The sequence below is a fragment of the Mauremys mutica genome, chromosome 4 (assembly GCF_020497125.1).
Source record: "Mauremys mutica isolate MM-2020 ecotype Southern chromosome 4, ASM2049712v1, whole genome shotgun sequence".
Classification (NCBI taxonomy): domain Eukaryota; kingdom Metazoa; phylum Chordata; order Testudines; family Geoemydidae; genus Mauremys; species Mauremys mutica.
In genome coordinates, this window is record NC_059075.1 from 77800259 (window position 1) to 77825573 (window position 25315).

The 25315-nt window shown below is 40.2% G+C and overlaps 1 protein-coding gene across 10 annotated transcripts in view; it reads left to right on the forward strand.

The window, feature by feature from the left end:
- LRRC4C (leucine rich repeat containing 4C) overlaps positions 1–25315 on the forward strand; it is a 569742-nt gene that overhangs the window by 527957 nt on the left and 16470 nt on the right. For 7 of the 10 annotated variants that reach the window (XM_045016616.1, XM_045016617.1, XM_045016620.1 and 4 more), the window contains one exon: positions 6915–7033. The exons of 2 other annotated variants lie outside the window; for them this stretch is intronic. The gene's annotated coding sequence lies outside the window, so the exon portion shown is untranslated. Of the gene's footprint in view, positions 1–4276; positions 4296–6914; positions 7034–25315 lie in introns of those variants that run through there. One more of the 10 variants, XM_045016626.1, reaches the window with a different exon arrangement.

The following is a 25315-nucleotide window of genomic DNA, read 5'->3' on the forward strand; positions in this document are numbered from 1 at the left end:
TACTTGCATGTTTCTCAGCACCTCTTCACAGCTCCTCTTCAGGATGTCTCCTGCTTCTCACATACAGCTGTCTCCTCACAGTTTTCTATCCAGAATATTAACCATAGCACCCAGTAGATGTCCATCTTCCTTGAAGGCAACCTGCTTCACTCTCATTTAAAATAACAAAATGTAGTGGCCATCTTTACTAGCAGTCTCTTTTCTACAGTCAAAACCTGTATGAAGTGATGGCTCTGAAGGCTGAGGGATGTTTGGCTTTAGCCCCATTTAAAATGATGGGTAATTGCAGTCATTTTGAATAAGGGAAATTTCTTTATGTCTGGACCCAGGAATTGTCAGAATTAAAAAAAAAGTTAATGAGACATGATAAAATCATGAGTTGGCAACTGTGTTCTGAGGCAGATAGCTCATTACCTTGACATAGCTATAAGGAAAATAGGAAGAGTTCTCTGTGGAGAGAGGATCTAGTATGTGGGCTGAGCAGTCCCGAGGAAGGAAACCTGAGAGCAACTAAGCCTGGGGAGATAGTCTGAACTATATGTTATATTATGGTATGTTGTTAGTTTCTGATATATAGTAAAGCCAAATTCCAGGAAAATTCCTGGACTCTGCACATTGTATGGACTTTGTTTTGGAGCAATCTGGGAAAGATGCCCGGGCATACTGTGTTACTAATAATACCCTAAGTTATTAAAGCTGATAGAATTTTAAACAGACAATTCCCATTGAGCATTTGTGCTCTTTGCACTCTGCACTTCACTCAGCTTGGCAAGACTAGTCAGTTTTGCTTCCTATTTCTCATGCACTAAAACAATGTTGTGATTTGGGTTCACTGCAGGGCTGGCTCTACAGTTTTCGCCGCCCCAAGCAGCGCGCCGAATTGCCGCCCCAGGCGGAGGAGGTAGTCCTGTGTCCTTAGGGCGGCAGGCGTGTTTCCGCGGCGGCAGCAATTCGGCGGCAGCTTCTATGTTTAGCTGAAGCCTCCCCGGACAGCTAAACATAGAAGCTGCTGCCAAATTGCCCTCCCCACGGAAACGCGCCTGCTGCCCTAACGGCGCACGGACTGCCCCCGCCGCCCAGGGCGGCAATTCGGCACACGGCTTGGGGGCAAAACAACAGGGACTGCTGCCCCTTGCAGAATGCCGCCCCAAGCACCAGCTTGGAATGCTGGTGCCTGGAGCTGGCCCTGGTTCACTGCACTATGGGGGATTGTTAAAAATGTTTAAAACAACTGTTTGTTTAAATTAAGTTTCTGTTGACAATTAAATCTTGTAAAATCCCCTTCTTTAATACAAAACAAAATGTAATGTGGAAACTAATGACCTACCATCCTCATTCTTCTCAGTGTTTTTAATGAAGGAAACCCATTTGTATTTATCAGAGGGGTAGCCGTGTTAGTCTGGTTCTGTAAAAGCAGCAAAGAATCCTGTGGCACCTTATAGACTAACAGACGTTTTGCAGCATGAGCTTTCGTGGGTGAATACCCACTTCTTCGGATGCAAGTAGTGGAAATTTCCAAGGGCAGGTATATATAAGCAAGCAAGAAGCAAGCTAGAGATAACGAGGTTAGATCAATCAGGGAGGATGAGGCCCTGTTCTAGCAGTTGAGGTGTGAAAACCAAGGGAGGAGAAACTGGTTCTGTAATTGGCAAGCCATTCACAGTCTTTGTTTAATCCTGAGCTGATGGTGTCAAATTTGCAGATGAACTGGAGCTCAGCAGTTTCTCTTTGAAGTCTGGTTCTAAAGTTTTTGTATTTGTGTATGTAGGCAAAAGGTTAATTTCTATGGGCCTGTCATATTTTCAAAATGAGTTCCCCAGCACAGATATCTTTATGTGTGCAAGTGATTGGACACACCTTTTGCACACTGTCATTTGTGCACATGAACAATAAAATTTAAAGATGCAAAACTGGTTTGTATTTGCAGATCTAGGGTAAATTGTTTTTTTGTAACACCTATAGTTGCATACACAAGCGATACTACATTAAAATTGTATGTGCACAAGTTGAACCCACTTGGTTAATTTAATGATATGATGTTTGATAACTGGGCATTGGTTTGTAATACAATCAGGCACTTTGAACCTTTTTTTTTTAATCAGGCAATTACAAGTAAGGCTGTTGGTATGCTAAATCAGTCAGACTCACAGATATGGCAAAAAAAATAGAGCTCTGAAGTGAATCAGAGACATGGTAGGTTTCTGGCAAGAGGCTGATCTGAAGTAATTGGCAAACAAGGAACATATTGTTTACTACTTAAATTCCTTGGTGTTTTACTGAATATTTCCTGCTCTTTTCAAGAAATGATGCTGCTAGAAACGGGCTCTAATGTTCTTGTGTATGCTCTGGGAATGAGCTTTGTGTGCATTTGAGTTTGGAAATAAAGGTCATGCTTTTATTTTGGACTAAGCTCTTAGAGGCTGGTATCACTGCTGTTTGCCAAGAGATTCAGCGTCACTTCATACTGTGGTATTACCACTTTGGGTCATATCTCTGTGTAAGTGAAGGCAGCTGCTCAGTGTTTCTGTGATAGGCAAGTTCAGACCATTTCATCAGGGAGCCCTATTCTCTCTCTACTTCCACCCCGTGGCAAGGTACAAGTAACTGTCAGTGAAGTCCATGATCTTTTTTCATATCCTGCTGAGGGAAGTCTCCACTGCACTCTGCAATAGCTAACATTTAAGAGACTCCTTCCCTGCAGAAAGCAGTAGCACTAGAAATGATTAAAACAAGTCCTAAAATGCTGTCTTAGCCTAATGAAATTCCATCATCAATCAACAGAGAGCTGGCACTTCTCTGAGACTTTTTAAAGCTCAAATGAAAAAGAAAGTTAAATTTAAAATGGGAAAAAAACAAAAATAAAATTGCCTTTTTCTTGACAAGAGGTGACTGCAGGGTGTTGATGGTTCCCCATACAGTGAGCCTAAAGGAGCATAAAGAGCAGCTACTTGAACTACGTTAGGAGGTCAGTGGAGTATCTCTTATTGCAGTAAAAACACAGACCCCTGAACTTGTCAGTGTTTGATATGCAAGTGACAGGAGGAACTGATTTTTAAATATTGGATTTGGGGAGGGAGTGTTAAATGGAGATTTCAATGAGGCCTTAAAGGAATACATTTGAGGAAGGATCTCATTTCAGAGCCTACTGGAATAGTGACCCCTATCACAGAGAAATGCCCCTCTCTCCCCCTACCTTGGAATTGGTTTGTACTCTTATCTTTGAGCCATCTCGGAAGAAAGAGGAATTGTCATACTTGATAAGACTCGTGGTCTGTCTAGTCTAGTCTCCTATCTCTGAGGGTACGTCTACACTGCAGTCATGGGGTGTGACTGCAGTTTGCATAGACCTACTCGAGCTACAGGCACCAGACCAGTGGACGTGCAGAGTCCAGGCTTGTACAGCCCAAATGAAGGCCAAAGTGCTGAGGCTTCACTGCTCTGATAACTAAGCTAGCTAGTTAGAAACTAGCTTGACTATGTCTACATGAGCTTCAGTCATACCCCATGACTGCAGTGCAGGCATACCCTGAAAATGGCTAGTACCAGATGCTTCAGAGGAAGATAGAAAATCTGCGTAGCTTGTACCTTCTCTTGGATACAAAGCAGGATTTCAGTCTCCAACATGGGAACTCCAGCACCTTTGACCAGCACTAAATTCACAAAGAAGAACACACAGAAATATTTCTCTTTGTAATGCTCGTATCCTTGGGTCAGGATCCTGAACAGCTTTTAGGATCAAATGAAAACAACAGTACTGCTCTGAGAGTCCCTGCCCACCCCAGCATTTCTCTCTCAGCTGCTCAGGCTCTGCGTGTGAGAGTTCAGATGTAATTTTGCATTGGGCACCAAGCCAATCTGTGGAACACTGAGAGAAGTGATAGTTCAGGGCTGATCTTTTACTTCTTTTCATCACTGCTGAATGTTGTTTTACTTTCTTCATTTCGGAAAGAAACTGGTCATCCAGTGTGTGGGCTGTCAGCAGCTCCCTGGGTCTCTCATTTTTCCTGCAGCAGCCCAGGGGGGATTGCCAGCAATTCAAAATGTCTACACAACCTAGCTGATGCATTCCTCCATTCCCTGCACCCCACCACTGCCTGCAGTGCATACCCATAAATCCCCTAAGGCAGACATGCCATTACACGCAATATGATCACTAAGGCAGCAGCTGCAGTTACATAAAGAGATCTAGCAGCATGCTGCATAGGAGCACAGGTTTTACCATATTAGATCAGATCATCGGACCATTAAGTCCAGTAGCTTGCTTCCATGAAATAAAGCTGAAGGCACCATACTGGGTAACTAGGGAATTGTGCTATACTATATGTGTGAGGAACAGAGATTTGTTTCCTGAGTCCCTTAGCAATGAACCAATGACCTGAAATTAAAGTACGATTACCCCTAGATCCAAGTAGTCAGAAGTCCCTTTGATGAATGCTGAGTCCATGCTAGGATATAAGGAGACCCTGTGTGATAATACCAGGCAGCACAGGCTGTGTGCACTAAGTCTGGCAACTAAATAGAGAGAGAGGGAGCCACAGAGTCTATGTATGTCCACTGGCCTCAGTAAAGAATCCCTTTTATATCCATTACAATCAAGTCTCTTCTGTAACAGGATGAAGTACACATGATGATATTGGTCATGAAATTATCCAGCCTTTTTAAAATCCTACCATGGTGCTTGACTCAATATACTCCTGAGGCAGTCAGTAAAATCTTACCCCTGCCCCAATCACAAGGAATGCTGTCTGTACTAGGGTGGTTTTTTTTCCCCTTTCAGGGTCAAAGGCCTGGAGCTGGCCAGCCTCTTACAATTAGCTCTTCCTGCCACAGCTGGGATGGGGTGTGTAATTTAATTAGTAGAATTAACTGGGTTTGGGACAGTTCATTCTCCTATAAAGAGCAGTAGAAAGCTGAAGAGTGGAAGAGGGGAGTCTGGTTCCCCTTCCTCTTTACAGCTATGCCAGGCAGGGCTGCAGGCCACTGACCCAGGAGGGGACATGCCACCCCATTACACTGCCCTCATCCTCTTCAAACCCAGCTACCCACCCACCCATCCCCCCAAAAATAAATATTCCATGGAATGTACTAGAAGATCCTATCTACTCTGAAGTACAGTTTCCACCGGGTTTCACTTGCTTTGTCTGTCTTGATTAAACTACCATTAACCAAAAGGTTGAGCAAAGCTCTTGATTGGTTTCATAATGTGGTCATTAGCACAGTTCTGCCATGTCACTGTTACTCCTGGGGGAATTCTGCAACAAAAAAATTAAAAATGTTGCGCGCAATATTTTCAAATTCTGCATAATTTATTTGTCAAAATAACACAATAGAATCACACCAGTTTCACTTATTTTTGGACATTTATTTCAAAGTACCTGTCAACAAGTATGTCTGTAACAATAGAGACACCAAAAAAGATTCAGGAAATGTTTTTTTGACAAATAGATTCCTTACTAGACATAGTAATACAGAACTCTGAATAATAATTCATTTAAACTGCAATACAGAATCATATTTCCCACACCCCTGATAAGTAGTGCAAAGACTTGGAAGAGTCAGGGAGTAATAGAGGTTCTGAGGGAGAGGGAAGTAATTTGTGAACTTGGAGGGATGTTGAGTATGGGTGGGAAAAATATGGAACAGTTTTTTTGGGGGGTGGGGAGGGATTGTTAGGAGGCTTCCACAATGCAGACCCTGGCTGACCTCTAGCCTCTCCCAGTCAGGCACATCTGCCCCCATCCCCATGTGTCTCTGTGCCCCCACTCAGCCACCTCCCTCTCCCCTGTGGCCCTGCAGCTTCACTCCCATTCAGGCCCTGCCCAAGTCTGTCCTCCCACACTAGCCCTTATGAGCCCCTATCTGTGACCCCCTCAGCAGCCCCACCACATCTGTCTCCCCATAGCCCCTGTCTCCTGACTTGGCCCAACAGGTGCTGTGAAGAAGGCACTACAGGCTCTTTTTCTTCCGGAGTTGGCCGGGAGCTGCTGCTCTGTGCTATTGCCACATCACCCTCTGGTGGGCAAAAGGCAGAACTTCAGCAACTTTCTGGCAGAAGGTTTTTTCTGCACCAAAAATTAAAAATATGTCTGGCCCATTAATTATGCATGCATGCAGTGGCGCAGAATTCCCCTAGGAGTAGCCCATCCACAAAGCACAATAAGGTGCTTGAAGGTCTCTACACAGCGTATCTGAGCTATTAGGTATCTTGTCTGCCTCTGTCAATCTTACGTCTCTGGCCTTCCCCAGCATTGAACAGCTTAGCCTTATATTCCCCCCAAATTGCGGGGTTTAGGAGATTAGTTTCTATGCTGGTGGGAAGCTCTTTGCAGGTAATTTCTTCTTGGATAGGAGTGAAAGGATATCACTTTTTTAATGAGTCTTTTATGGTAATATAGATAATTGCAAAAGGAAAAAAGCACTCTATGCAAAAATTAATGGTTAATTTGCTTTTCAGCCACCTCAGGCAAATCTGATTGTGGTTGTAATCCAGTGTAATGACTGGTTTAGGGAGAACTGTCCCATATTGAAATTCCTTTTTTTCCCCCCCTGTAATGTACAACTTTGTTTTCTTCCTAGTTGCTGTCAAACAGTCAGCACAGCCAAGTGATCTTGTGTATCCATCAAATGAAAGCCTACAGCAGTACAGTCTCAGAGTGAAGTTTAGGAGGGGGACACAACCTGGGAGAGCTGGAGCCAAGCTGAGCTCTGAGGCAAGCCATGTTCGGTGGAAGGCAGCGTTGTCAGGGGACTGCATGTCAAGGCAGCTAGCTTCTGTTCCTAGTTCTGCCACTGAGTTGCTGTGTGATTTTGGACAAGTCATTTAAGCTTTATGTGCCCTAGTTTCAATATACATCTCTGAAGTCCTCAGATGAAAGATGTTCCACAAATGCAAGCTATTGCCTTTATTTATTTAGGATGACAACCAAAGAACTGCATTCTTGAATACTAACTGCACCGATCAGGGGGCCAGGCTACAGTATGCACAACTTTTCAATCAGCAGAGGTGACCAAAGAATCCACTGACAAGCTACAGGTGCGTACTCACTGACACTTTTAGCAGGACTACAGTATACCCCACTCAGCAAGTGGATGAGGTAAACCTAGAGCCGGGTTGCAGCAGTATGTGGGATCTTTACCCTCAGAGAGCAGCATAACTACACGGGTATCTCCAGATCAGGTAGAGTACTGCTTTAATGCTGTTGAATGTAGGAGGCAGGCACATCATACAGACAATTGGTTTCAATGAAACATTAACAGGGACCATGATATCACAGTGAGTTTAGTGAAGGACAGACAGACAAATAATTAAAGCCTGTACCCAGTAAGGTAGGGGGGGAATTTTCTTGGACTTCTATTATAAAGGGTGAAGTTATAGCTGATTCATTTAAATGACCCTTTCTGGCATCCTGGCTCTTGTGCTAACTTAAGAATTCATTCTAATTTGGACCCTCTTATTCCTGTTTCTTTGGAAAGCAGCCTTACTCCTACATTTAAGGATTCTGAAAGGATAGATGCTTAAGTGTATATATACATGATCATCTGGGTAAAAAGTCTCTTCTGTAATTAGTGTCTTAGATAATTACACAATTACTTTACTGTGAAGCAACAACAATAAAAACCTAAAATATTTGTATCAGATCTTAGTTTAAAAAAAAATTATTTGACTACAACTTGTTCACCAAATCAAGAGACCAGCCCACCCTGTAATATGGACAGAGTGGGTGGCTGCTCAGAGGTATGGGAAGACCTTGCTATTGACATACACATTCTCACAGTTACTCCTTGCATTTCCCCCTCCCTATCCCCTGCCTGATATGGCCCTTCTGGAAATATCACATTCCTCCAAAACCTTTGTAGAGCAGAGAAGGCAGAGATGGGTAGGCAGGGGAGTGCTGCTACTGCAGCTAATATAAATACAGTCTGGACAACTCTACTCTTCCCTGTCCGGTATCCTGGCTAGTGCCTATTGCTGGAGGCCTGCCTACCTCACCATCCTTCCTACCAACTTAAGGGATGGCATCCTTGAAGACTGTCTTGCTTGAGCCTATCACACCCAACTACGTTTTGCTTTGGTAATCAGGTCAAACGACGGAGAGACGAGAGACAAGATTGCACAAATCTTGATGGATAGGTACCCCAAGCTAGAGTCACCCAGCTACTAAAACCATCCCTAGACTTCATTGGTTTCTTGTTACTGTGTCTATATACAAAATGGAGACACACTAGTCCCTAAGTAATTTTACATGATGCCAGTTCTCCATAATAAGTTTTATGGGCCAGATTTTCAGATGATATAAAATGACATCAGCAGTAGAGCAGCCCTGAATGTGTGCAATAATTGTGAGGCAAGTTATGACCTATAACTTACAAATTGACATCAGGGTTGGGAAGATGTAAAATTAGTTGTGTGTGTGTAGAGCAAAGGCTTAATGGAACAAAGAAAATATAAGCACACATTTTTTTTAAAGAACATATTGCCTTCCTGTATTACTGATATTAAAAATGAAATTATTTTTAAAATCATTTTTTGCTTGGCAGCATTGCTGGGTTCTTCACTCTTAAAAATCTATCACAGTTTGAGGAATGAAAACAGAAGTCAGTTTGATTTGGATTTATAGTCAATTTCACTCTCTGTTCTTTAAGCATTAATGCAATGCTGATGCCTTATGATTGGAAGGGCTACAGGGGGATGTTTAAATCCAAACAAGCAAAGGAACAACCAAATTAACTCTGTTTTTATATTTCAAAAGTATTTTGTTTTAGCTATAAAAACATTGCTAACATTATTATATTTTGTAAAATATTTGCAATATTGCAAAAACATCACAAGATTTAAAAAAATAATAAATGTAGAGTTCTATTCATTTGATTGATCAGGTTTGGACCTTAAGGGGATCATATTTGCAAGCATTTCAACTTAATATCTCTTAAATAGAAGCCCAAATTTTCACATCATGACATGACTCTGGAGGTTTGGGCTTTGAGAAAAGTGAAAACAATCACAAGACTTGCAATGAAATCACAAGTGTTGAAAATATTACATTTACAAAATGGAAGAATGGATAGTAAAAAAAACCCTAACTTCTAGCTACAGCATCTTTAAACATAATTTAGATTTTAAGATGGCAGGCAGGAGGAATGAGTTATGAGCCAGACTATTCCACATTTTCTGATGTTTAGTACTTTACTCATTGTTTCATCGTAGGTGTGACAGAATCTGGCTCTTTACATATCACTTAAACAACTCGTATTCAACAGAAAGAAAATACAGACAAGTTGGCAGTAAGAACTAGAAACTAGCCAAACTTATTGAATTATACTCTGCTTAAGCTGGGGCATTGTGCTGTTAACGTAGTTTCATTATATTTTATTGCTGATTTCTGGGACACTGGTATGGAACATCGTGTGTTCAGATAAAGCTCATCTAAAGTGCCAATTTATTGAAACAGTGGAACCCTGATAGCAATGTGCAAGTTAAGATAGCTTAATGGGTTATAAATGCACTGTCCACCCTAAGGCTATTCTTGGAATCTGATAATATTTTCCTCATTCTAGCGATTGTAAAGTGATTGTGTGTTTTTTAGAAAATGGTGATCTTCATGGACTTTTTGAGTTGTTTTAATTTTGGTTGAAAAATGTGTGCTAATTGTGATTTTGTAACCATATTATCACAAGCTATGATCTCATTAACTAACCAGGATTGAGATGGTCAATACATGGTGGGAGACTAAAATGTAAAATCTTTGGTGCTGTTGGTGTTGACTGTTCAGTAGGAGGCAGTCATACTTCTTTATACATTCCAAGACCAAGACCATTGTGATCATCTAGTCTGTATAGTACAAGTCATAGAACTTCCCCAAATTAATTAAACATCCAATCTTGTTTTTAAAATTACTAGTGATGGACAATCCACCACATCCCTTGGAAATTATTCCAATGTTTAATTACTTTCACTGTTAAAAATGTATGCCCTATTTCCAAACTGAATTTGTCTAGCTTCAACTTCCAGTCATTGGCTTGTGTTATAACTTTCTCGGCTATATTGAAGAGCCCATTATTAAATATTTCTTCTGCATGTACTTGTAGAGTGTAATCAAGTCACCCCTTAACCTTCTCTTTATTAAGATAAATAGAGTAAGCAACTTAAGTCTATCACCAGAAGGCATGTTTTCTAATTGTTTAATCATTCTTGTGGCTCTTCTTTGAACCCTCTCCAATTTATCAACATCCTTCTTGAATTGTGTGCACCAGAACTGGATACAGTATTCCAGCAGTGGCTATAGCAGTGCCAAATACATAGATAAAATAACCTCTCTACTCGTACCTGAAATTCCACTATTTATTCATCTCAGGATCATATTAGCTCTTTTGGCCACAGTGTCAAACTGGGAGCTCACGTTCAGCTGATTATCAACCACAACCCCCAAATCTTTTTTATAGTCACTGCTTCCCACGATAGAGTCCCCCATCCCTACATTCTTTGTTCTCAGACGTATACATTTACATTTAGCTGAATTAAAATGCATGTTGTTTGCTTGTGCCCAGTTTACCAAGCGATATAAATGGTTCTGAACCAGTGACCTGTCCTCTTCATCATTTACTACTTCCCAATCTTTGTTGCATCTGCAAACTTTATCAGTGATGATTTTATGTTTTCTGTATAAGATGTTAAATAGCACAGGGCCCAGAACCAATCCCTGCAGGACCCCACTGGAAACAGACCTGCTCAATAATGATTCCTATTTACAGTTACAATAAGTTTGAGACTTATTAGTTAGTATATTCTAAGTATATTACATCACCACTATTGCCTTTATCAACCAAATTTGTAATCTCATAAAAAAGGTATCAAATTCACTTGACATAATCTGTCTCTCATAAATCCCTGCTAATTTGCATTAATTATATTACCTTCCATTAGTTCTTTACTACTTGAGTCCCGTACCAGTCCATACAAATTTATATCCCAGCTCAGTGTTAGGGGATGCTATTCTGCTGGAGATGTCATCTTTCAAATAAGACATGAAACCCAGAACATGATCATTTGTGGACATTGAAGATCCCATGACACATTTCACAAAGGTAGTAATGTCTTACTTTACAAAATGAAGAAAGCCTCTCCAAGTGATTTGATACTATGAAGGCTGAGGTGAATATTAAAGTGAATGTGCAGAGTCTGTTTTTTTGGTTGATGGGCCTGTTTTCCAAGGCTACTCAGTCTGAAAGATAAACTGGGATTTGAAGACATTCATTAACTACAGTAACTAAAGGTTTGAGCTAACAGCTTCATTTTCTTAAAACATTTATTTTTCAATCCCTTAAGAACAAACATTAGACACATTTGATGAGGATTTTGATTGTACCCGGAGACTGAATGGAATTCTCCTTTTCTCTCTGGCTCTGTTCTGATGCAGCACACCACTAATTAGAAATATGTTCGTTTGGTTCACTGTACACAGATTAGCTTAATTTTGAAGGCATAATATTGGGTGATTGAATTAAAAATAGGTGCTGCAGATGTTTCTCCAGAGCAAAGCACTTTGAAATATTTCCTTGGGTGTATAAGGTTCTGTGCATTTGTGCTTAGCAGTGGAGCATAATTAGATTTCAAATTAATGGGTTGCATATGACTACCCTGGAACAAAGATGAGCTATGGTGATTCAGTAGCTAAGTGACTTAATTTTCTCCTTTGAGGTCCTAATTCCAGTCCTTGACTCTTTGTGAGTATGTGTACATATGTGTTTTGTATGTACTCTGTATGTGTGCATTAACACCTTAAACTAATCACATAATCTGCAGTCAGTTGTGCTAATGCTCTCAGCAGGAAGAAACTGTGTATGTCAGATGTTGTGATGTGGTCTCCTGAAAAGTGTGGGAACTAGAAGAAGTTGCTAAGAACCAACATTAACAAAATGAGAGTATCTGGCCAAGGTACTCATTCTGCATTGTAAAATACTGTTGTTCTGGGACCTTCAGTCCCAGCTTTGGAAAGAAGCTGGTGCTAACAATGAGAGGAGCTAATACCAGCCAAACACATACAAGCAATGAGAGAAGCTAATACCAGCCAAACACATACAAGCAATGAGAGAAGCTAATACCAGCCAAATACATAGATAAAATAACCTCTCTACTCGTACCTCCTCCAGTATGTATCCATGAAGGGAGCTCTAGGGCAGTTCTGCAGCTTCCCACATCTTTCCAACTGGGGTGCACTGCAGTGCCTGGAGAAGAGAGGAAAGATTGGGGATAAGAGGGAAATTACTTATTGGAGGAAAAAAGAGGACTTCACAATCTCTCCAGGAAGTAAGATTTAAAAAAAAAAAAAAAGGTTTCAGGCATTACACCAGTCTCCAAAATGATTTTATCCTTCGGGTTTTTTGTTACTTCTATTGCCCTCAATATTTGTATTCTCCAAAGAGTCACTCAGCCCCTTTTCTCTCCATGTGTCTGTATATTTAGCTATGAACACAGTACAAGGAGGAAGTGGGGTGGGAAGAGGATGTCAGAGAGAGATGGAGTCTGTATCTCTGATGAAATCCTCTAGCTTTTCATAGGCATGGAAACATCATGGTTCTGTAGAAATTAAACAGGGTTCTACAGAAATTATTCTAAAAACATATCCTGGTCCTACTGAATCTAGAATTTTTTGAGAGGATCAACAAAAAAAGGGGTAAACAGTGAGGTGGCAAAGTTTGCAGATGATACAAAATTACTCAAAATAGTTAAGTCCTAAGCAGACTGCACAGAGTTACAAAGGGATCTCACAAAACTGAGTGACTGGGCAACAACATGGCAGATGAAATTCAGTGCTGATAAATGCAAAGTAATGCACATTGGAAAACATAATCCCAACTATATATGCAAAATGATAGGGTCTAAGTTAGCTGTTACCACTCAAGAAAGAGATCTTGGAGTCATCATGGATAGTTCTCTGAAAACATCTGCTCAGTGTGCAGCAGCAGTCAAAATAAAAGCAACAGAATGTTAGGACCCATTAGGAAAGGGATAGGTAAGAAGGCAGTAAACATCATAATGCCACTATATAAATCCCTGGTACACCCATACCTTGCATACTGCATGTAGTTTTGGTCGCCCCATCTCAAAAATGATATATTAGAAATGGAATAGTTACAGAGAAGGACAACAATACTGATTAAGGTACAGAACAGCTTCCATATGAGGGGAAATTAAAAATACTGGGACTATTCAGTTTGAGAAAGAGACAAATAAGGGGGGATATGGTAGAGGTCTATAAAATGATGAATGATGTGGAGAAAATGAAGAGAGAAGTGTTATTTACCCCTTCACATAACAAAAGAACCAGAGGTCACCCAATGAAATTAATAGGCAGCAGATTTAAAACAAACATAGGGAAGTATTTCTTCACACAACATACAGTCAACCTGTGGAACTGGTTGTCAGGGGATGTTGTGAAGGCCAGAACTATTGCTGGATTCAAAAAAAAGAATTAGATAAATTAGTGGAGGATGGGTCTATCAATGGCAATTAGCCAAGATGGTCAAGGATGCAATCCTATCCTCTAGGTGTCCCTAAGTTTCTGACTGCCAGATGCTGGGACTGCACAACAGGGGATGGATCACTTGATGATTGCCATGTTTTGTTCATTCCCTTTGAAGCATTTGGCATTGGCCACTGTCAGAAGACAGGATACTGGGCTAGACGATCCATTAGTCGGACCCAGTATGGCCGTTCTTATGAAGCCAGTGACAATTTTCCTTTTGATGTCATTGGGGGTCAACATTTCAACCTTAGAATTTAATTGGGAATTTGAAATGCTCTTTTCTGTAGCATTGTTGAGTCGTCCTTAGAATTCTATAGCAAATTTATCATTCTCCATTAAAGTCTATGGAATAATATTTTAAATATAGGAACTTTTTCATTTTCTATTAAATACTATAAGTCTTTTCGCAAGGGGATGTGAAAAGTTTTTCCTGGCCTCTGTCCAGTTTATTATTACCAAAAGTATTGTGTATGTTGCATTGCGTTGTATAGCAGGCTATAGTTCAATAGGTTTTGTTCATGGTTTCTTTGGAGGGGAAAATGGGATGGAATAACAAAGCATTCAGAATCAAATAAGTGTCAAGAGGACATAACTTATTGTCTACCTGCTTTGCTCTTAAATTATAGATAATTCAGGTGGGTTAAAGAGGTAATTAACAGTCAATCAAAGATTCCTCTTCATTCATAATTATGAAAGAGCATCCTTTCATTCAGTGTACTCAGTTGGTGTGGAACCTTTTCAGTTCTGATTTTGCACCACATGAGTCAATGGTACTAATGAGCTGGTTTTGGCTATAGTAATTAACTCTGATCATCAGCTTTTTTTTTTCATATTCAGCTGAGCCTTTATAGAGGAGGACCATTTAACTCCATGATCTAGAGGCAGGAAGCTTCTCTGCTGAACTTCAAAATCAAATCTGTTTCATCACAGTTTGTGTAATGACCCCCAGCATGTTTTTTTCAGAAGGGTTTGAATCTGCAGTCTTTATCTCTGCCACACAGACTTTCGCTACTTGTACTAAAGGAGTAACTCCTTTAGCTGTAGCAAGTGGTAAGTTGTTTTCTCCTCTGTAGAGCTCCCACTAGAGGGTGATGTGAGACACACTATTCAGGTGTGTTATGTCTGGGCAAACAGTGGGAAAATTATTCACAACAATGTTTTCAAAATCCAACTCATCATTCCATCCAACCACATTTGTGCACTACTGTGTTTACATCGTAGCAAAAATAATTGACCATATTTGTTTGTTGGGGGGTGAGATTTTTATCTTTGCAAATCCACGACTGTGTGCAGCTGCATGAGAAGCACTCTCTTGAGTTCATCCAAGTATGGAACAGACACCATACCAGGTGACTGTTGACCAGTCATACAGATCATGTGATGAATACTTAAAACTTAATATTATAGTTATGTGAATAGTGGTGAAAAACCCGTAGGCCTGAATATGGTTTGTATATTAGAAATAATGAATAAGAAGTTCATTTGGGAAACTCACCATAGGTCTGTAGATAATTAGGAAACAAAAATAGGGCCAAATTCAATCCAAACAACTCTAGTTCTATCCCATAATAGTGTTTTTAGAATCTGACTCTTTCTTTTTATTCAATATTTGTCCTCTTCTTCAATGCCCTGGATAATTCCGCGCTGCATACATATCTGACTTAATCTCTTCTGGTATCACCTTTTTTCTTAAATGTAAATGTGACCAGTCTCATTTGTCCACTTCCCCACAATGAACCTCTTGTTTGTCTTCCAATCTGACCCATAGTTTTGGAATTTCTCCCATTTGCATTCTTCTAAGCCACTACTCACTACTTTATTTAAATCCCCCTTAAGCCTGATATCTCCCATAAAGCCTACAAGACACTAGGCAATAATATCTATAGATAGAGATATAGGCTAGGCAATTCAAAGCAGTCTCAGGGAGTTGGCGCCTACATCCCAGTGGAATCCAATGGGAGTTGAACATCTAACCACACTACAAACTGTGATTGACTCAAGTTATATTGATGCCAAAATTTATATATCACGTGGGCACACGCATACCTGGCTGCTTGGGTCAGTGTTGCCTGTCCTCACCAGAAGTATGTATTCCAGTGTGCCATGCACCACTATCTGGCACAGTCTGTTTTTGGAAATCTTCTCCCAGTGCTCTCGCTGTTGATGTGCTCACCAAGGTGGGCAATCAGGGAAAGGCAGGGGATGGCTTCCCATCTTTGTGACCCCAGGACTCTAAAGTTTAAAATAGTGACTGCAGTGGTTACTGTCATAGGGAATGGGGCATTGTGGGACAGCTGCTGTTGGACTCAGGGTTGACACAGATCATGGAGTGTCCATACTTGTATTGCATCAACCTCAGTAGATCGAGCAAGGCTCCATACTGTTTGAGGAGGTGGTTTTACTGCGTCGCTGGAAGGGAGCTTACATCATCAGACAAATCTGAGTGTAGACATGTGCAAACATAGGTCAATGAAAAGCACTTATGCCGACCTAACTGTAGGGTAGACCAGGCCTAACTCCCATACGCTCCTTTGAGAATCCCAGCCAAAAAACGTATTTGTATTACTAAAATATCTGCATAGCTACTGAGCAGCTACATGAACTTTTTACCACATCCATCTTCACCCCCATCCCTCCCCTACAGCTTGTTAAACCCATTTATTGCATCACATCTACAATTAGATTGCAGTCTCTTGGGGGCAAGAATGTCATCCTTTTAGTTGTGCTGTCAAATGTCTAGCACACATTATAGCAATGATTAGTATCTTATATACTAGGAGTAGATATGCAGGGGTGCCTGAAACAACCACAGGGAGCACCAATATGGAAGGGACATTCTACAGCAGGTTCCAGTATATGGTGCACCTATTCCTTCCATCCACACCCCCATAACTTCCCATAGTCACTGTGCCTATCTCTGACCAAGGATCTAAACACATTTAATCACATGGAAGCCATGATTTAGGTTGCCTTCCATATGCAGACAAGTCAATGGCATTATTAACATCTCTGTCTGATCAACGTGAGAAGCAGAGAATGGGCTTTTATTAGCATCCAGTTCTTCTGAAGTGAAGCAAAAATCTAAGCTTTCATTTTGTTAATGAAATCCCCTGCTGCTATAAAAATCCCTCCCCACACTAATCCCATAGGAGATGTTATCTGCTTTCATCTGTGGCAACAGAACTTTAGCTCACCTTGTGACAGTGCATATTTGGCCAGAACAATTAAAACCATTTATACATAAAATAGGAATTGATTTACAGTTTATGTGTAGTCTTCATATCTTTTTTAGGCCTTGCTGAAATTTGTGCATTGTGCAAGAATTTTTATTATTATTACATAGTCACTTAAGCAATCTGTGAGTAAAAAGACTTTCCTGGCTCTATTTAAAAAAGAGGAACCAGAGTGTGGCATTATCAAAAGGCTTGCCTAGCTCTGTTAAAAAATTTAAAAGGCCTTATGTAAGCCTCAAGGCTGTACTCTGCGTTTTTTAAGAGAATAGCAGATTGAATAATGGAAAAATTTATTTGTGAACAGTTTATTCAATGATCGATGGGAAAAAAATGTTCGCCTACTATGATGTGATCATCAAAAAGGTGCTCAAATAATGAAAAAATGCATATTTCTTCCCCATCCACTCCTTTTGTGCACATATGTAATCCCTAAGGGTTAAACACCACCCGTTCTTAGATAGTACAGTTAGAAACACTAAACATAGATACAGTTGAAGGGATTGAGGCATAAGTACAGCAACAACAACAACAAATGGTGGGTAGGGGGACAAAGAATGGTTTATTTGGACATGTGCCATTTTCCTGTCCGGAAAGACTAGAACTCTACCCTTTTAAATGAAAATGAATCATTTCCCCTCTGCTTAAATGTTGTGAATGACACTGTAACGCTAGCAAATCATACTTTTAAATATGGTTTTTGACAATAAACTGCAGGCCTTCAATCAACCTTAGGTTAATTTCTAAGCTACCGTCTCTTGGCAAAATGCTTTTGTAGTTTCCAGATTTTTCAGCCTGCTGCTTTGAATAACAGAAAAAATTCTATTAGCTCACACTTGCCTTTGTCTGAATAAGAAAGGAATCAAAACATCAAAGATTGTGGTTACCTTTTTTTAATACAGCCCTGATATTTTTGCACACTTTGTTCTAACTCGTTTGATGTGCAGTCAGACCCTATTAAGATCAAACGTTCAAGATAATGGAAGACTGTGATCTTCTCCAGTATGTATTGTTAACTCATGTTTAAAACTAATCTGCAACTTTAAACAAGATTAAAGGTTTCTGTATATCACACAAGAGAATGTGATATTGGTAAGGCATATGGCATTGCCTGGGGGCAATATGGTAGGCAGCAGCTTAATAGAAACATGTGAAAGGAGCAATTATAATTTCTGTTCTGGACTGTCCTTAATCGGGCTCTTGATAAATGGCCCATCAGTTACCCTTGCGTAAAGTGACTAGGGAAACGGAAAATAGAATCAGTTCATTTCTTTTCAGTGCCTCTAAACAATTGAAAAATGTCACATCTGCTTGTGAAGAGTAAACTGCGTGATTGGTGTGGTATTCGATAGGGGTCATTGGTGGTTAGAGGAGAAGACTTGGATTTAGGACCTATGAGTACTGTTCCTGAGTTTGTCACTTACTCACCAAGCAACTTTGGCAAGCCATAGTGAGTCAGTAGAAGAGTGTAGAATGGCATTCAAGTGTCCTGATTCTGAATGTCTTGTTCTAACTGCTCCCACTGGGGAGACAGCACCCTCACCAGTTCCAAAAACCTGGCCCTTTGTGACCTATTCCACAGAACCCCAAAACCTCCTGTTGCTGATTCTTGTGATACAAATCCAACAATCAATCCAAAGGACTATGGAAAAGTACCATGGAGGTTTGCAGGATAATTGTATTGGTCATTCTGTGGGCTGAAGATCAGTAATTTTGAGAACCACTGCATTAGATAAGACTATCCCAAATACAATGAACTGAATACTAGCTAGTTAAGTATTAGGGGGACTATAACATCAGAGGATTAATTTACATTGATATTTAATAAATAAGGACATTAGACTTGAATGAATAAAAAAAGTAGAGAGGAAAAATATAAACCAAACCAAACCAAAAAGCCAACAACTCCCAGAAATGAGCACTATGGGACAAAGAAAAGGACAATGGACACTGGGTTGTTGTTTTTTTTTCGTATTTCCATCTGCTCCCAATTGTCCTTAGTCAGCATACGAATTAAAACACGAGAGGATATGACTGGACAGTGTTAGTGAGAGGCTGTCTGAGTCCTATATGGAGCCAGGTCCTCTGCCAGTATGATCTGGCATAGATCCACTGACTTCAGTGAAGCTGCATCAATTTACACAATCTGAAGATTTGCCTCATGAGCTGTATCTTTGACAGTAAGTGTGACTACAGCAATGTCAGGACTTTTTACAATCATTGTTCATATCACAAAGCATTAGACCTGCATCCATAGCCCCAATAACGGTTGTGTTGCTTCTTCTATACAGGCACCAGAGGTCTGATAGCTCTATTCTCTTTCAATTGACTTCAATGGAAAATTCTCATTGAGACAGGGACCAGAAATGTCCCCAAACATTGTAATCCCAAGTGGATACGAAGGGGGAAAATACATCATAATATTGTCTCATAAAATATATAATACAATCTTCTTACAATTGTTCTTTTATTTTCTATATTCTGAGGGATTAAGGGTCAGATTATCCCAAGTGGGGTGGCACAGGAAAGTCTGAACCCAAGGAGTTTCAGGTAACTTATCCGATTAGGGTTTGGCCCACTGTGGAATGGAGAGAGTGGCATGGCCTCAAACAGTGCATGGAGTATTCCATGGGATCCCTTTGCAAACTCACACAGCTGCAGGGAGAAAGAAGGGATGGGATACTCTATGGACTCCCAGATCACCTTTCACAGATGTCTCTGGAATTTGTGTCCAGATCCATATTGCCCATTCTCAGATAAGGGTGTGTGTGTGTGCGGGGGATTTCTTACTCTTTTACTGCAGATAGTTTTATGATAGATCAGCATTGTTCCTTTGCAAGTTATGACGGAGATGATGCAAGACCCCACTGAGAGTCCACAGATTCCTAAAGCATAGAGGGTGCTTGAATGGCTTCAGGGAGAGGAGAATAGTGCAGTTTCCCCACCCTAAACCCCTTGTAGAAGTATCAGCTACTGCTTATGTCTCTCAGTCCATGTTACCTTCTTCCTTTACTTCTCTACTTTATTTTCCTGGTTTTACTGAGGAGTGAAGTGTGATCAAATTCAGTCTAGCAAGCGCCTTTCTCACACTTAATTGCTGTTGGTTTAATTTTTGAAAAATGAAGCCGTTATTCCTGAGAGTGTGAGGGAGTTTGGCAAGGGGGAAAAAAAGCCCCTAAACCATTTAAAAAGCTATGCTTTTTGGTGCTATGTAATTTTCAAATGACTAAGCAATTTGCCCTGTGTTTGAGGGGAAAAAATAAATTGCAACTGAACTGACAACTTGGATGCCAAACTGCAAGGAAATGCGCTTTTAAAGGTAATATTTAGAATCCCTTTGGAGAAAAAACGAGATTTTAGATTAGAAATGCTTGACAAACCCTTAATTAAAGTGAAAGGTGCATTGTTGTGCTGCTGTAATATTTTAGGGAGAGACCATTAAGATGGCCTCTCTGGTTACAGGATACTGCAGTCTTGCAGTTTTCACTGATGGGCTGCAGCCCAGGGTGGCATCCAGAGGCCAGAGAACTTCGCCATTTTAGACAGCATTAAATGGTTAGAGCCAAATATTGCTGTGGTTGTATTCTCTTGTTCTTGTGCCTGCCAATAGTGAGGAATTTAAAACCCAGTATTTCTCATTGCACAATGCTATAGAGTCACCCATTTTCAGCGTAGGGCGATACAGTAGCTACCACAGGTACCCAAGGAAGTGAATATTGAATTTTAATGGCACCACCTAGATGACAGTTGACTTCTTACACTGTTTACACTTCTTCATTTGTAAGGAGAGAGAGAATAACAAATGGCTAAACAGTTCTCAAATAATCCCTCATCTTCTGGATTATGAAGATAGATATCAGAGACCAGCTAGTCCATATCTTTGTAGTGTCTGAGAAATAGATTGGGTACCAATATGTATATGTTACTATTGTTTCCACCAAGTAATAAAATTGTGCTCAGACCCCCTTGGATAGTTAGTTTACTGTGTATCCTAAACTGAGCAACATTGTGTTTGCTCAGCATTTTCATGGGAGACATCCAAGGAAAACACAGAGAGTTGCAAGAAGTGAATTTGGTGACAATAGGAGGGAGTCTTTCCCTTTTAGCTAGTCTAGAGACAGTACTCCAATACTGTGCTATTGGAGATACTATCTTTCAAATGAGATATAAGAGAGATGTCCTTTCCACTTTGGTCATTAAAGCTTCTATTACACTTTCCAAGTGGCAGCGATGTTAATCCTATTGCCTTGGCTGAATTTCAAAATATAATTACATTGTTGTGATGGGTTTGGTCACAGAGACCCCCTTGGGACTCACCTGATGTGCTGAGACTACATCTGAGCCCATTTTCTCTGCCAATTTGGGGCTTCAGAACCGTGCCTCGTCAAGCCAGACATGCAAGCCTGCTGCAACACAGACTCAGGGTCTGAACCACGCCCCCACAAAGCTGCAGACTTAACTGAGAACAGTGTAGCAAGTGCTCCTGTCTCCAGTAGCCAGACACACCTAGTTCCCAATGGGGTCCAAACCCCAAATAAATCCATTTTCTCTGTATAAAGCTTATATGCGTAAACTGATAAATTGTCCACCCTCTATAACATTGATAGAGAGATATGCACAGCTGTTTGCTCCCCCAGGTGTTAATCACTTACTCTGAGATAATTAATAAGCAAAAGTGATTTTATTAAGTATACAAAGTAGGATTTAAGTGGTTCCAAGTAATAACACACAGAACAAAATAAGTTACCAAGGAAAATAAAACAAAACACGCAAGTCTTAGCCTAATACATTAAGAAACTGATTACAGATAAAATCTCACCCTCAGAGATGTTCCAATAAGCTTCTTTCACAGACTGGAATCCCTCCTAGTCTGGACCCAATCCTTTCCCCTGGTACAGTCCTTGTTAGCTCCAGCTCAGGTGGTAACTAGGGGATTTCTCATGACTGGGACCTCCTTTGTTCTGTTCCATCCCTCCCCCAGTTATCTAGCTTTGGCACAAGGCAGGATCTTTTGTCTCTCTGGGTCCCCACCCCTCCTTCTAAATGGAAAAGCACCAGGTTTAAGATGGAGTCCAGTACCAGGTGACATGGTCACATGTCCTGTGAGACCCCCCAAGCCGTCATTCTTCCTGGCCTGACTCACAAGGAGGCTTGCAAGTAAACAGAGCCATTTACAACCAATTGTCCTAGTTGATGGGAGCCATCAAGATTCCAAACCACCATTAATGGCCCACATTTTGCATAATTACAACAGAACCTCAAAGTTATATTTCAGATTTCTAGTTTCAGATACAAGAATGATACATTTATACAAATAGGATGACCACACTTAATAGATTATCAGCTTTGTAATGATACCTTACAAGAGACCTTTTGCATGAAGCATTTCCAGTTACATTACATTCACACTTATTAGCATGTTTTCATGAAAGCATATGAAGTGCAACGTCACAATTGTATCTTCCTAATTTCCCTTTGCAGTTTGAATTTAATATGTTATTCTTCATCTCTTCCTGCCGTGTTGTGGTGCACTGTTAACAGGTGCTGTATTTCTGCCCAGAATGGCTGCATTTCAGTGGGGGATAGGGTGTTCTTGGTACAATATGTATGTTGTTTATCAATGCATTTTTAAAGCCCACAGGGATCCTTCATGATGAAAGATGCTATATAAATGTAAGCAATTATTACCTATTAGTCAATTTAAAGCCTCCTAAATCCCTTGCACACCAGACATAACACATTATAAAGGCTGTAGATAAAGACCTCTCTTGATTCATCATAGTGCATGCCTGTCGTATATTATTTTGCAGCTGCCGTTGCAAAGAGGCATCTCATGTTAATAAGGAGTGGGAGGAAGGGGGTTGCTTATCATTTGAGAAAAAAACTAGTTTTCAAAGTTTATTTTTACAAACTAAAAATAAATGCAGCCTTCTGATGTGTTATTATCCCCCTTCCAGCATTTTAGCAATCTGAATGCAGATCTCTTTAATTAAACACAATTAAAACAAAAGTGTTTATATCATCTTTAACAGTACCAGCCTATTTTTATAAAGGGTGCTTCATATTAGTAATTTGTTATCTAAACTTCTCAGTTTTAATTAAGGATGAGTGAACCCAGTGCAGAAAATAATAAGGGGCCCAAACCTCAGCTGCTGTATATTGGTATAGTTCTGTTGACTTCAGTGCAGCAGTGTCAATTTCTACCAGCTAAGCAGTGGCCCAATATTCATAGAATCATGGGGGAAAAGATTCCCTTGCACTTCCTGGAGTGGAAGGGGGGAACCCAAGTGATGTCTCTGTGACATTCTTCTCCACAGAACCAGGGAATGGGGGTTGGGGAGAGGGGGGAGGGGGGAGGGGGAAGGGAGAGGCTCATGTGTAAAGGGTTAATTCTTTTTCAGGTTATGCAAGAAAAAAATAAGCCTAAAGAATTAGAGCAATTGTCTTACTAGTACGTCAGGTTCCTATGGCTATGCCTGTTCCTTATCTGACACCCAGAAAACCTCCTGCCTTTGCCGAAATCCATCTTAGAGATTTAGGTCCCAGGCCAAAAGTCAGGTCCATTACAGACCTTTCCATTGGTTATAGGTACTATTGTCATATCATATCGAACTGATCCAAGTTGGGGGGAGGGATAGCTCAGTGGTTTGAGTATTGGGCTGCTAAACCCAGGGTTGTGAGTTCAATCCTTGAAGGGGCCATTTAGGGAACTAAGGTAAAAAGTCTGTTTGGAGTTTGGTCCTGCTTTGAGTAGGGGGTTGGACTAGATGACCTTCTGAAGTCCCTTCCAACCCTGATATTCTACAATTCTATAAAAAAAAAAGTCAGTTCCTGGGCTTTCTTGGGTTGTGGTGGCATGAGGAAAGCAATACATAGTTGGAAGTAACAAGGAGGAAAATACAGTAATTTTGCAAAGTTTCTATAACTCAGGCTTTGAGACTGCTCTGTCAGGTTGTGGCTGGACAACCATTGCCGCTTGGTAATAATCATCACTGTATATGTGTGCACAAGTACATATTCCTGGGGATCGAGGATGGGCTGCAAACAGCAGCTCCAGTGCTGATGATCCATATACCAGCCCCTGTAAAGTGCTGACATTCCATGTATTCAACTGTACAGGCCACATTGGGAAATGAAATATTTCCTCTACATAATAATATCATAATTTTATGGTCCCATATCTTACAATCTACCAGATCATGAAATAAGTGTCTTATCTCATTGGTAAAGGCATTCATTGATTCCTAGTCAGATACAATTCTCATTTTTAGTCTTTGTAAGTCCCAAGATATTGGACCTTAATCAAGTCCTGGGTCCAAGAGTAAATTTTGCTCTTCCTAAGTCTCACACCATTACTGATTTGGAGTACAATTCTGCATTTGGGAGAAAGAAGGAAACATTTTATAGTCAGACTCTTCTTCTAACAGTGCAGTTTAAAACTGCTAAGAGCTATGTAATGATAACAGTAGTCCCTGGAAGAAAGAGTAATGGGCAGAATACAGATGATATGATCAAAGTTGCATGATGAATGTAGTAGTCAAATGTCTTTGTCATTTGTCATGCAGATTTAACCATGCTGGGTGGCATAGATTTGAAAAATATTTAGCAAAATCTCTGGCCAGCAGAGTTAAAGACAATACAAAGGAGGGGTTGTATGTAAATTAAGACCAAAAAAATCTTCCTCAGTTGTATAAATCCATTACTAGATGGAAATGGTAGAATTGTCAAAAAGGCAGCAGTGTTCAATAAATATTTCTAGTCTGTGTTAAGGAAAACTATTAAACAAAAAAATAGATGATGTAGTCATATCATATCATATATGATGAAACACTTTCCATCACAATAGTAATTCAAGAGGATGTTAAATAGCATCTACCAAACTTTGATATTTTTAAATCAGCAGCTTGCATAACTTGCATCCAAGAATTTTAAAAGAGATGGCTCAGGATGTTGCTGGATCACTAATGCTGATTTTCATTAAGTCTTGGAACACTGGGGAAGTTTCAGAAGACTGGAAGAAAGCAAATGATGCTTCTATTTTTCACTTCCTTGGAGCTGTCTGAATAATTATCTATGCTTCAATCCTCAGCTGCGCCCAATAATTTCTGGGTGCAGTGGAGGACATGGTAGAGGATGGTCTCTCTGATCCTGGGGCAAGTTCAGCCTTCTGCTCTAAACTATGTCCATTTAAGGCCATCCATCAGCCAGAGATTTCTGGAGTTCATTGGCATTCCAGCCACATGCACGCACACACGCAGACAGACACAGGGGAATCCTCAGTTAAAAGATCTTGATGTTCTGTTTTGGAATGACTCAGTATTGAGGTCTGATTAAATGGTAAAGCCTCCAAAATCTCAGTGTTGGCTATCATCCTTATATTTAAATAATTCTGGGATATAACGTTGGATTACATTCTAAAAATTATTTTAAAATCCCAGTATAGATATAAATAAATTATACACACAAACCTATGTGAAAAGAACATTATTTATGTTTCAAAGTCAAACACTCACAATTTAGGAAATGCCAGGCCCCCTTGTGCATATGGATTATTATTATACA